At 42.3% G+C, this 13,382-nt stretch overlaps 1 protein-coding gene across 2 annotated transcripts in view; it reads left to right on the top strand.

Annotated features, from left to right (window-relative positions):
• The first annotated feature begins 1,268 nt into the window (after positions 1 to 1,268).
• The window catches only part of PLCL2 (phospholipase C like 2), a 97,715-nt gene continuing 85,601 nt past the window's right edge, over positions 1,269 to 13,382 (top strand). The window contains exon 1 of one of the 2 annotated variants that reach the window (XM_042888625.1): positions 1,269 to 1,451. The gene's annotated coding sequence lies outside the window, so the exon portion shown is untranslated. The remainder of the gene's footprint in view (positions 1,452 to 13,382) is intronic. The other variant, XM_042888626.1, reaches the window with a different exon arrangement.

Below are 13,382 nucleotides of genomic sequence, written 5' to 3'. Positions count from 1 at the left end.
CGCGGGTCCTGCCCCCGGCGGCGCGCCCCGAGTTGCCGGAGGGGGGGCTGCTGGCGGCGGGGCCGCCCAATCCGCGCGGGGCCGCCCCCGTGATTGGCAGCGCGGGGCGGGGGGGAGCCGGGCTCGCTCGCGCTGCCTTTCCCAGAGAGTTTCCGAGCGGGGGCGGCCGGGGCGCCTTTGCCCTCGGCGCTGCCGGCGTTTTGCCTGCTCGGGGCCGCCGAGCGCTCCGCCGAGGGAGGCGGCGCGAAGAACGAGGGAAGCGGCCACGCGAATCAGTTTCTCTCCGTATCCGGCTCCGGGCAGAGGCGGCAACCGTAGCGGGGAGGAGGGGAGAGGGGGAAAAGCGTCTCCGGGGCGGCGGCGGCGGGGGAACCCCCCGTCACTTCGCAGCCGAGGTGGGTAGCGGGGCGCGGCGGGCGGTGGCCGGGGGCGCGGGAGGGCGGCTGCCGGGGACGGGCGGGCAGCGGATTACCCGGGGACAGCGCGGCGAGGGGCGGGTGGCGGCGGGAGGGAAGAAAAGTTGCCGGCGGCGGCCAGCGGGGCGGCTGGTGGTGCCCGCTCTTCCCGGAGCCCCACGGGTCGCCGCCGCGCCGCCGAGATGGACTGCGCCTGGCCGCCGCCGGGGGAGTCCGGGGTGTTGCACTCAAGTTCTCGCCACGTTCCCGCTTTTTGGCGCCGGGCTGCGATGGCGAGGTCGGTGTCAGCGGGAAAACGCCGATTTCAGCACGCGATGGAGCAGGAGGTGCCCTAGCTGGTGGCTGTGCTCGTCCGGTGCGGGGCTGCGTGCGGGCCCTCCTCCCATCCGCGTGTGTGTGCGTGTATGAGTGAGTGAGTGCGAGTGCCGCGGTGTAACGCTCCCCCCCGCCGCCGCCGCGTGCGGGAGCAGCCCGTCACGTTTCGCCTCTTTTCCTTTCCCAGGTGCTGAAGGGCTGACGGACCGAGCGCTGGTGCTCGCAGAGACGACAGCGAGGCGTCTGCCCCCCACCAACCTCCTGGAGAGACGCGATCTCGGTGCCAAATGAACGGCGGAGAGAGACTTTTGCTGATTCCCCCCCGCTCGTAAATACCCAGAAAGCGGAAGGAGCGGCACCGCCGAGCAGCGGCTGCGGCAGAGGGGAGGGGGACCGCGGCGCAGCGCTGCTGCAGCCCGGCGGCTGATGGCGGAGTTCGGCGGCGGCGGCGGGGGGCTGCCCGGCTCCCCGGGGCCGCTGCAGGGCAAGGTGGCCTTCAGGGCTGGCGACGGGGACGGCGGAGGCGGCGGTGGGAGAGTCCGCTTTGACAGCGCCGGTGGCCGCGTCTCCAACGGGGACTGCGCGCTGGCGGGGGCCGGTGAGGAGCCGGGATCCGCGCCCCCCGGAAGCCCCGAGAACAGCGGCAAGGAGAAAGGGTTTCCCTGCGGGCAGCAGCGGGAGGGCAAGCCCGGCATCCCCCGGAGGAGCAGCATCATTAAGGTAAGGGCAGCACTCCTCCCAGCGGGGTTTCGCTTCTGTGTGTGGCAGAGATGTGGCTCCACATGAAGGGATATGCTGCTGGTTTTGTGTGTGTGTGTCCCTCCCGTTGAGGGGACCTGATTTTCCCTTTGTCAGAAGTGAACGGCAGAAAATGATGGCTTCGTATACATCCACACCTGGCAGGGACTTGTGCTTTTGGGTTTATTCAAAGGAAAACTGCAACTCCTGTGTGGAAGGAGCCTGACTGGCTTCTGAAATGACAACATGGGCACCAGTCTGGCATTGAAGGATGGGATTATGCTGCATCTGTGTTGTTTGGGAGGCACTTGTGCGGAGCAATTTGTGACTCCTTTGGGCTGTGCATGTGACAGACACACAGCAAGTGATGAAGATGTGGCTCTCACTATGCTGGGGGTGGGAGAAGGTAGGACAGGGGGCTCTTTGTGTTAAAAGTGGCTGTCATGTAACAGCAGGCTGTGTTGGGTTTCACCTGTAGGAACAACCTGTGTTTATGGTTTGTTCTGCATATTCTGAATGCTCGTGTTTGTGCTTGAAAAGTAGGGAAACATCAGTGGTAGAATGTAGGTAAGTGGAAAATAGAATGGGAGGATTGTTGATACAGTTGTTCACACAAACAACTGTTCTCTTTTCTTAAACCATTGATTCTGGAAGGTGAGACATTGTCTACGGGTAGCTTTTGTGACTCAATGGAAAAGCAGAAAGAACATATAGGAATGCATGTCCATTTGTGCTGATGGTTCTGCTAAGGACAGAATAAAACACAACTTCAAGTGTTTAAGAATTGAGTTCAATCAAGATCAGCTAGATCAAAATCAAGCTAGATTTGTTGTCTGCATAAATATTTATACATCTCTGAAGTCAGCATATGAAGTTCCATTAGCAGGATAATAGCAAAACGTGTGGAAATGCAGGGCTGGTTCTGTATCTCAGGTTGTGTCAGTGCTTCCTGGACCTTGCTTTAGAAGTCAAGGGGAGAGCAAGGGCAGTCAGCAGCGGAACGCATCTGACAGCCTGCACCCACCCTTCCTGTTCAAGCAGTGGTGCTAGGTGTGTATGTTTGTGTGTGAGTTAAAGAAAATACAACAGTAAATGAGAGGCAGCTGAACTCTGTGTTGGAGTAACCTGGTGCGTACTGGGTTTGCCAGCAATTTTTTACAGCTCTGTTAATTCCTAACATTGTTTTGGGTTATCTGTGATAGCCCAAGAAGGGTAATACATTGCTTGCAGCGTGCAATGTGCCATAATACTATTTTATTATTTACAATTTGGTTACAGCAGCCTTCAGCTACTTCGGTGACCAGCCAAGGACAGTACGTAGGGATGGGATATACTGAAATTAAGCATGAGATAAGGAAATCTGGCTTGCATTGTTTCATGAACACCTAAGTCAAGGTTCTTGTTTCTACAGAAATTACAGTGCTCTGGAATGTAAAATTACTTAATTTTCTAGTATTGATTGAGTGGAAAAATCTGGCAGCAATGCTTTTAAAGCTATGTGATCCATGTTTATTTTAGATACGACTCTTTTAATGCTTCTGGGAAAATTACTTCACACATGCTGAATATCTTTCGTCTGCTTGCTTCAGCAGTTTGCAGGTAGTTTGAATCAGGTTGTGTAGGTACCTCATTTTCAATATGAAACCTTTTGGAAAATCTGGCGTGAATGGTAAACCTTAATGTGCTCCTTGTTGTCTGCTCTTGCAGAGCAGAAGTGTATAAAGCAGAGTGGGGAAAAAAGTAAAATGTAATCTATTTTTCAGGAGCGTTCCTGGAGTTTTAGTTACTTACATAAATGATGTAAAACTGCTCTTAAGGAATGTAAGGAGTAATCTGAGGAAACTGCTCCGTGCCGTGCAAACACAGTTCTCATACTTCTGTGCAGAATACAGGATGATGTTGGTTGATTTTTAAAATGCAGATTTATGGGATATCTAATGCTTTAAATGTTTTGCCTGCCAATTACTGTGTAGACTTTTGAGTTACAAGCAGAAAATTGGTGTGTGAGTAGTAGTTCAGATTAAACTCCTCTGAAGTGCTTGTTTGTTCACAGAAATTGGGCCATCGCAGTATATCTTATTCTGTTTGTAATCTGTGCTTCCATTGGTTGACCATTTCTGTCCATTTTCAGGACACTTCTCAGAGTAGTCACTTTTTTTTTTCCCTGTTGCTTCTTTTTAACCCTTATTTGCATCTTCTATTCCTTCTTTTTATTTTTATTATTTTTTTTTTTTTTACTGGTTCCATATTTTTTCCTTTTATTTATTTTCTGCTCCTGCATCATTTTGGGTTTTTATTTTTTCATTGGGACAAGAGTGTTTCCTCTTTGAGGATGATGCCTTCCAGGATGATGATGGGTGATAGGGTCACTGTTACTGGGAAAACTAAGACGGTCATGGTAGTTTACTTGGCCTTTCACTCTGATATATAAGCTCTATTAAAGACTGTGCCATTAATTCTGAACAGTTTTTGTGGCATAGTCTAGTTTCAGTGCTTGCTGTTACTGAACCAAACCTGAGGGCTGTGTTTATAGCGATGTGCATTTTCAGTTTGCTGCCTTCAGTTTATGAGAGTCTGATTTGTTTTCAGAGGTGGCAGTGATGATGCATGGTACATTCGTAGGCTTTAGGCTCTTCAGAGACCTAATTTGTGAACTAATTTACATACCAGATACTTGTACCTAATGCCTTTTTTCTTTATTTTTTGGGTCAGTATTATGGTTTTCCATAACACTTTTCTTGAGGCAACTGTCTGTGCCTTCTATAATGTAATTTCCTACAGTAGTCCTTAACAATTTTCTATAAAATTAATTTACAGTGAGTCCATCTTGCAGCTGAAAGTGAATGTAAACATCCTGTGAGCTTCTCTCAGCTGCTGTGGTAATTGGCAGTGGGCTTGCTTTATTTCTTGCGGGGTTCTTTCGCATCTCTCTTAAAAAGATTTAGAGATGGTGAGCCTTTGAGGCACTTTAAGAAGGCAGATGACTTGTGGTCTGCGTGTTTCCTCAGCTGCCTGCTTCCAGGGACCTCCAGGGAAATACAAACCACTCAGAGAACCTCACACCTTGTCAAAACTGTAGACCTAGACAGAAGGAGACCCAGCAGTGTGAAGGAATGAATGTATTAGGAGAGGTGTTAAAGTACTAAGAAGAGACACACTTAGGAGCAACCCCACTTGTCTGGGAAGACAACAGTGAGAAATAAATGAAGAAAAGTGGCCAGGTGTTGTGTGGGCAGCATGTGTCTGGAAGCAAAGTCCAGGTGTGGGCTTGTTTTTTTTCTTTTTTTCATATAGTAATAATGATCTTAGTGTCAATAAATTTCTAGGCTGATAACTTAAGCAAATTTATATCTCTCTTGTATTTATTTTCTTTCTTTCTTTCCTCTCTGCCTGACTGTGAACGTAAGCTTTCAGTTTGTGAAATCAGGCAGTTGTTGGTCATTGGCAACTCTGTAAGTTCTAATGCCTGTGAGAAGAGAGGAATCAAATTGAGCAGGCAGATTTTCTTGGCTGTAATTCACAACAGAGCTTTGCTTTTGAAATTGGTTGTTCTTATGTCTGTGTCTACAGTTAGGGAGTCCTGTAGCATATGCAACAGAGTTTTCTTTTTTTCAAATCAACATACCAATAGATGCCATTATCTCATTCAGTCCTCTGTGCTCTCCGGTTGGTACTGTATACCTGTTTGTAAGGGGCGTACAAAATATGAAATACGGAGAATGTTATGCAGTATTTTCTCCTACGGTGATAGCTTTAAAGCTTTTTATATACCTCTGTATTTGCATTTACAGTAAACTCTAAGGCAATATTTTTAGTAGATCTCGATTTTCTGAAGCCCTAAATTACCTTAGCTAAAATGGCACGTTAGCATGTCCTGGTGGAGATCCAGGAATAGATCACATGCTTTCAGTTTCCACCTAGAAGGGTATAAAGAAGTTAGGTTGTTGGAATCAGTTTAAAGTATATGAAATTATGTGATATTCAGCCACCTTTGATATTGGAGAAGAAACCTGTGAAGTGATATTGTTTTTTATAGATATATGGGCATTTGTGCCTTAGATGTGCTGGAGATTTTCAGCTAAACTTGGCTGAGCACTGATGGGCTCAAAGGTGCTGAGGCTCCTCAAGTTCAAAGAAAACAGTCGTGTAGGGAAAAGAAAGAAAACTAGCCTGTGCTTTCTTGCTCCACACCCTTTCCGCTTGGGAACAAAAACCTATTGTATGAGCTTTATTCTTCGCAGTTCCACAAGGTCTGTGTGGAGGAAAGACATTACAAATGTCCCAGCAGTGGAGGATCATTCACTCACACACACGTGTTAACTGAGTTGATGCCAGAATCAAAGCGTTAGCAAACAAGTCTGCAGCAGTTCAGCTACTCCTACATCTTACTCTGAGCAGGCTTCCAACTGGATGGTGGAAGTGGAGGTTTTCTGAGGAGCTGTTCTGGATTTTGCTGTCTGTTTTGTTCTTGTTGATGCCTGTTAGAGCCATGATCCCATCGCCACTGTTTGTCATACAGCAGGAGAGGTGGGTGAGCACCTGGAGCTTTCTCTTGGGGGTTATTTTCTCTTTGATTTGTCACACTTCCTATCTACATTGCAGAAGGTTACAAGCACCTTTTGATAAGTGTTTCTTCTGTTTCATCCTCTACTACTTACTGTATAACCATTTTTAGCAATGTTACATGAATTGAATTCTCAAACAATAGTTGACACATAGTAGCTCTTTCTAAATTTTTATTTTATTGTTACTATTATTGGTTTTTGGATAAAGTGTATGTAAACTGAATACACACACACACACATATTAGGCAGTGTGCTGCTTTTTAACAGTGAGGCTGCGCTGTGAAGTGTCTTGTGGCACAGCCATTGAGTGATTGTGTGGTGCATTGTATTTGGTATATATTTTTGTTTGCCTTAGTGCTTTATCTAGACTGCAGTAATCAAAACTTTGCTTGGATTAACACTATTTAAAAAAAAAAAGAGGAAAAGAGAATGTGTTCATAGAAACAGAGACACAAGGATTTTCACTTTCTCCTCGTTCAGCATGTAGTTTAGTTTGTTTACCTACTATAGCCAGTGAAAAGAAAACTTTCCCTCCCCCCCCCCCCCCCAAGAGATGACTTGGAGAGAGAGCTTAATTTGGATGAATTTAGCTTGTCTGACTTCTCTTCTGGAAGAGCTTATCTGCCTATTTCTATTGACTGTATGAAGAGCTTGGCTACTGTGCATAGTAACAACTCCTTCACACCCTCTGCTCCCAAATCCTTAGAATATCCATAAAACATGTTCAGTCTGTTATGTGAAAAACCAATAAATGGTATTTTAAAATAATTATGAACACCTGATGAGTTTTTTTTTGTTCATGCCTATTACCAGACTTGATCAAATGTAGAACTATCAGTTTAGACTTTGTTACAACTAGGAATTAGAGTGGTGGTTTCCTACCTTCCCTACCCATGGCTCAGGGATAATGGATTGCTCACATGATTTGCTTGCATTCACAGAAGATTAAAAATATATATATATATATATAGAACTGAGGTTGGCAGTTCAAGTTTAATTGCATAGTTTGCTAGCCTTTGCTGGTCCATGGGTGATACTGATGTCGGTCTTAATATTTTGTCACTAGTTTTCTTTGAGTTCCTTTAAATAAAATCAGCTGATTGTCTGTCTTTAAGGGACAAATTAACACTTACTGCTGTACTGTGTATGAATTGTAAACTACTCTCTTTGGACACTAGTTTGGGATTGTGTTGAAAATTTGGAAATTTAAATAGAAACAGATGAGCAGATAGACTTTATGGGAAGAAATGTAATAATGTGTTTAGCATAAGTGATGAAAAGGAAAACAAAAGGCAGCAGCATATGTGTATTAAAGCATGTTTAGAAATAGGGCTCAACCAGACTTTGAGAGGTCAGCCTATTCTGGTCTAGCACTTTGTTAGAGAATCAACTCTATCAATTTTGGTATGATGCTCTTGCAATTTAATCACTTTTTCTTTTTGTTCCTCCTGTGCAGAACTGTGGACTGATTCTTGCACACGAGCGAAAGCACTGATCTGCACAGAGTTTCAAAGCTCATACTTGTCCTGTTGCCTGAGTTTTAATTATTTTGGATCATATGTTAAATTTATCAGGTTATTTCTGATTGTGACTCACTTTCTAACATGGCTGCAACTCTTCCACCTTCACATTAATAGCCAGATTTCAATGTGAACCCATTTGCATTGTACAATATTTGTTATTTTTTCTTTATGTGATAGTACTCCGTGGTGAAACTACAAATCAGTGGTTTTGTTCTTTGCTGCCTGTAAACTGGGCGATACGATGCTGTAGAATCTAACTCTGAAATATATTTATGAGGAGATGCCTTTATTTTTAAGTATATGAAATTAATAGACAGTAAGTATGAATTTATGAATATGCTCAATAGATCGCAAGATTGGGATAAAAAAAGGCAGCTCTGGAAGGAGCTGTTTTACATGTCTTTAAGGAGAGTCAGTAGCAAGTGTCATCTTTCCTTACTCATTAGCAGTGCTTACAAAGTCTATCCTTAAAGCTTTACAGTCAATTTTCACATCTGGCATGGGGTCAATGCCATCACTTTACTAATTTGTCTTTACTTCAGGCTGTTACGTTTGGAGCAATACTTTGGAAGGCTGTGTTGTGCATCCTCTGGACTGCAGCACCCCTCTCATTTCTACTTAGCTAGTTACTTGTTAAGAAGGTCAGGGTAGGCCTCTTTGTCCCTTGCATCTGAAGAGGAGCATGGCTCATTTCACCCCTTTCTTCCCTCCTAGACCTTGGCCTCACAAAGCATCAATGTCCAAGTCAGCAAAGAGCATCTTATAGCCTGTCACTGGAAGTTGGCTGCCCTGAGGATCACAGAGCTAACTAGTGCGGCCTTGAGAGGGTTAAAAGGATGGGATTTGTTTCTGCTTCTGTTGGCTCCCTGGGGTTTCTTTTGATATCATTTCATCCCTTGAATAAGTAATAAAATATCCCAGAGTTCATCAGATTGTAGATCTGAAGGAATCGGGGATCAGGGGTCTTTTCAGATACCAGACATTCATTTTCTGGAGACTACAGTACATAGTTCAGGAGCACAGGCAGGCAGGAAGTGACTTTAAACAAACAAAAAATTTTTTTTTCATGATCTGAGACTTTTGTTGTACAATAAAACATTAGAACTTATGAAGCCAGATTTCCCACTTGACCATAAAGATATTTAATTTCAGGAAAGCAGTATGTTTAATTTTAGAAAAGCAATGTATTTATGGGTTTTATTTTAGTATCTGAACTATATACCTTACAAATACATAGCTGGTAACACTAATATGCATAATATTTGTTACAAACATCATCTTAACTTTGCTGGAATTGCTGCAAATGTTGTGCTGTAATGGTAGTCAGTATTGCAGGAGAAAAAGAACTGCTGGTGTTTTGTTAGAAAGCACTTCCACGGATTTTTCAAGATCTCCTTCTGGTTGAGCTTCTGTGATTGCCACTGTTTGAACATAGCCCCGTCCTTTACCTTTTTAATGTAGGCTGGCAGAGTCTGTGTGTTTTTTCTTTGTGAAATACCTCTCAGTGATGGAGAAGCCTGGTTGCCTTACATACTTCATTGCCTAGATCTTGATGACAGAAGTGTTTGATCTTGTCTGTCAACAGTTTAATCTAACCGCAATCCTTAAAAAAAAAAAAAAAAGTAAATGTCTGTTTACTTAAATAAAAGATAGCATCTAATTTCATTGCTCCATTTGTGATCTTGGTATTATTAAAGTGGACCTTTGGAATAAAGGGTCAGGAATGCAACTTGCTGTCAAAGCTATTGTTTATATTGCTTTCTTCCTGCAAGTTGTTGTTGGAGTTTATAGGATAGTTGTAGGTTGTTTACTGAGTTATAGATAATTCCTGTTAATGGTACAGGAACAATTTTTTTAATAAAAGCAAGAGATTTTTTATATATTCAGTGATAATTTTTTCACTATTAAATGATAGGCAGAATCAGTATCTTTCATGAATATTGTGTAAAAAAGCATAGATTTTGAGTTGCTGAAATAATACTTCTAGTTGTTTCACAACTACATTCATTATCATCATGAATAAGGCAGAAGAAACTAAGGGATAGCTGGAAATAAATTGCTTCTGGAAATTTCTTGAATCAACCAAATGTCACTTATAGAGAGTGGTCTCTAGATCAGGTTTGTTGTTGTTGTTTTTTAAATGTGCTGATAGATTCTGGAAATGGCTTTTGCAGTAGTTTTCTAAGAGTTAAAGACTAATGTTATGTGAAATGAGAGGAGGTATTTAGTGTGGTACAGTACTACCACATAGTGCAAAAGGTATGGAAGACGTAAGGCGTTGGGAGTTCAGATGGATTACGGTTGTTTTTTTTTCTTTTGGAGAGCCCTCAGAAGCATTTTACAGCTGTTGGAAGTACCTGGTTGGCCAGAGCCTGACTCTCCCCATTTGCAGGAAGCGCAGTGCCACATCTCACAGCTGTTGTTTGAGGCTTCCAGTGCTGTTTTGTTCCTCTGCTTGACTAACATGCACTCTGTGCCTCATACTTGCTCCTTCTTTGGTGAATGGCCAACCTGAATAAAATCTAGCCAAAGAGAGTTGTTATGGTATGAAGACACTGAATATTTAGTTGTGAGTGTTGTCTTTTGGTATTTTGTGGATTTAGAAGTGAGACTGTGGAAGAATTCCTGAAGTTAGTCTTTCACTGTACTTACTGCTTGGCCTGATTCCATGTTGTCACCTTGTCCTACGGTGTCCCCCTGGTTGTTCACTGCTTCCCTTCTTTGGTCTTGTCCCTCACACACCTTTGTTTTTTGTTCTTGAGCAACAGCCACCATGGGCTGGCCATGCTCTGCTCTTCCTCTCTGCTCTGGGGATCCTTCTGTACCCAGCAAGATCTGAGAGGAGAGCAGAGCTCTATGTGCAGTAGAGCAGTGGTTCGTGTCTGTGAATCCCCAGAAAGGAGTAATAAAATCCTGGGTTGAGGTTCCTGTGCAAGGCTGTTGGCCATTCACGGTGGCCTGAAGTCCCACAGGGTTGAGGCCCATGCTTACAGAGAAAGCTGCCTGCACAGTTTAGGGCAGGTGCATCTGTTCTTGTATCCTTTCCTGAAACCCTCTTCATATGTTGTCAGCCCTTGTGAATTTAGGAAAGGCTGGGTGAGAAGAGAAGTCCATCTGGTATATTAGCTGGCCTCCAGCTGTGACTCCTATGAGAAAGATGAGTAGGTAAAGCATCCTTTCCTGACATCTGCTCCCAGACATTTGGAGTTGAAGACGTCTTTGTGCTTAGTAATCCATTGTCAAAGACCAGGTTGGCTTTTCTAAGCTTAACACTGCTTTAACATCCTATGGCAGTTTTTTAACAAAGTGCTGTGAGAAGTGCCTTTCTGCCTGGTTTTATGTGGTACCTACTTGTTTGCTACCTAACACACGAATGAAGGGATATCAAGTAAACAATTGTCTTGTCCTTGCTTTCTGTATTCTATGTGAGTCAAAAGGTGTTTGTCATACTTGATCTTTGTCATCTTTTTCTTTTCCAGGGTAAAGAATATTGCCGTATTTAGTTGTGATACTAAATTGTATTGTAATTTATTACTTTTGAGTGTTGTCAGCATGAAAGATTTAAATGCCACTAATTGGTAATGGAGGACCGCTGTTAAAGCCATTTACTTTCCCTTTGAAGAGCTGTATAAGGATGTCTTTGCTGGTGATGGTGCTTGTTGTGTTGGAAATGGTTGGCATTAACATCTCTATTTGAGGCTGAAGGTCTGTTAGAAATTTTTTTAATATGTTATGAAAGTCTTTTTATGTTACTGAGGACAGAAGAGATTGCTGATTAGTACATCTAGCTTCTAGCTATGGTTGAGTGCACTTCTTTGCATATTAACAGAATAAAATGGCGTGGACGTTGCACAAAGCTGAAAAATATAGTAGTGATAAAGATGCTTTTAAAATAATCTACTCAGTATTAAAGAATGAGGAAAGACCTTGTTTTTATAAATGTGATGTTAGGTTTTTGGATTTTCAGAGTCTTGTCCAGTACTCATGCAATGGATTGCTTTACCCAAATTTTTTATTCCTTTCACTTTTACAGTATGTGGGGGTCTTCCAGGTTGTCTCCATCAGAATCCAGAAGAGCCAACAAGGCATTTCTAGCCTTTAGGAAACATGTGTAAGATAAAATAGCAAGCTCAGTTAGCTTCCTGAAAATATGAGAGCATCAAATGCTTCATCTTCAGAGAAGAATTCAGTTGAGGATTAAAAAGTTATTGAAAGGTTGCAGTGAGCAGTAAAAGGTAAAAATAGCCACAAGTTTTTTACTCCCACAGGATTGATACAACAGCATTATCTCAGAAGGAAATCCCAACACTTTGACACTTAAGCTGCTGAAAATAGAAGTGTTGCAACAAATCTGGTAGATTGATGTCTTGAGTCTTTGTTAGGGTTATGTAGGAGTATCTTTTTTTTTCTTTCTTTCTTTTTTTTTTTAATTTCCTTTGGAAAATCAGGTTGCTTTGTTTTATTTCTTCCTTATTCAGAACTTTCAGGCTATAGAAGAGAGGGAGTAACTTTTGTTAGGTTTTTGCTTCTCAGTCAGCTGTGGTGAGACAGTGGAAGACCCTTCTGTTGTTGTCATTCTTGAATTTTCATGCTCCTGTGTCTACTTTTGTGACAAAGTTCAGTGCTTGAATCATAATATTTTTGAGCATCTTTGTGAGAAATGTTATCTTTATGCTTCTAAGCTTCAGGTAATTCTACTTCTTGCTTTAAAATGTCTGATTACATGCTGTTTTTCTTCTACCTGAAAGTAATAAGCATTCAAATAACAGGAATAGAACATAACATGGATTAACACTTCCATCTTACGTATGGAAGATAATATTTCCGAATTATTGAGCTTAGTGTCCCAAATGGTAGTTTAGAGGTCTCTGTCTCACCAAAATAAAATTTACCATTTCTATCCTGGCAATTGCTGATGATTTTTATATTTATGTTAATTAAAAAAAAAAAAAACCAAAACCATAACTATCTAAACATAACTATCTCAATCCTATACTTTCAGTGTGGTCAGCTGCAACAAGTATATTCTTCTCTGTCGAATCTCAAATTCAACTCTGCCCGTGGTGGATATATATAACATTTTCTATAATCACTTAGGGGAGGAAGATGAGGGCAGATTTTAAAGGAAAGAGCCTCGTGGTTAAAGGCCTGGCTTCTAAAAATTAATTTGCAAAATTAACCACTTGCCACAGATCTAAGAACCTTGTATTATTATTTTCAGTTAGGTTACGGTTTTAGATTTATAGTACAGTCTGCAAACAATCCCTGCATGCATTGGAAATATTCTGAAGTGAATAATTAATTACTGAACTTAGCGTGAATCTTGTTTTGTTTCAAGTAAAGTTGGTAAAATTACATGATATTATACCAAAAACTGAATGTGTCTTTTCCAGAGAAAACTCCACTTTGTGGTTTAGCATGATGCCTAATAGTTCACCGTGAAATAGATTTTGAATATTAATTCAATAGTTGCTCACAGTACTTCACTAAGCGTGCTTGAGGCTGAGATAATACCAAGTATTTTCTGATGCTTTCTGTTATGATAAAGTGTAGCTGTTAAAAGTCTAAATAGTCTAAAATAAATACAAGTGAAATTGTTTTGTGTATGAAACAGAAACACAGAGCCATGTTATGTTTCCTTCTGTTTGGCTGAGAACTTTTCTTTTCTTTTCTGTATCTTTAAACTTTACAAGAGTCAAAATTATTTATAGTGAAGGTGACTCCTTGCTCTTCCCAAAGTGAAATGAGTGATTTGGGAATACAGCCTGCATCTTTGAAAGTTGATGATTCGAGTCAGTAGCCTCAAAGTAAATTGTATGCCCTTC

This window comes from Lagopus leucura, unplaced genomic scaffold (assembly GCF_019238085.1).
Source record: "Lagopus leucura isolate 7727_CA_CO unplaced genomic scaffold, USGS_WTPT01 Super-Scaffold_100157, whole genome shotgun sequence".
NCBI classification, from domain to species: domain Eukaryota; kingdom Metazoa; phylum Chordata; class Aves; order Galliformes; family Phasianidae; genus Lagopus; species Lagopus leucura.
The sequence above is the reverse complement of the archived record's forward strand: the minus strand, read 5'-3'. Positions and strand labels throughout refer to the sequence as shown.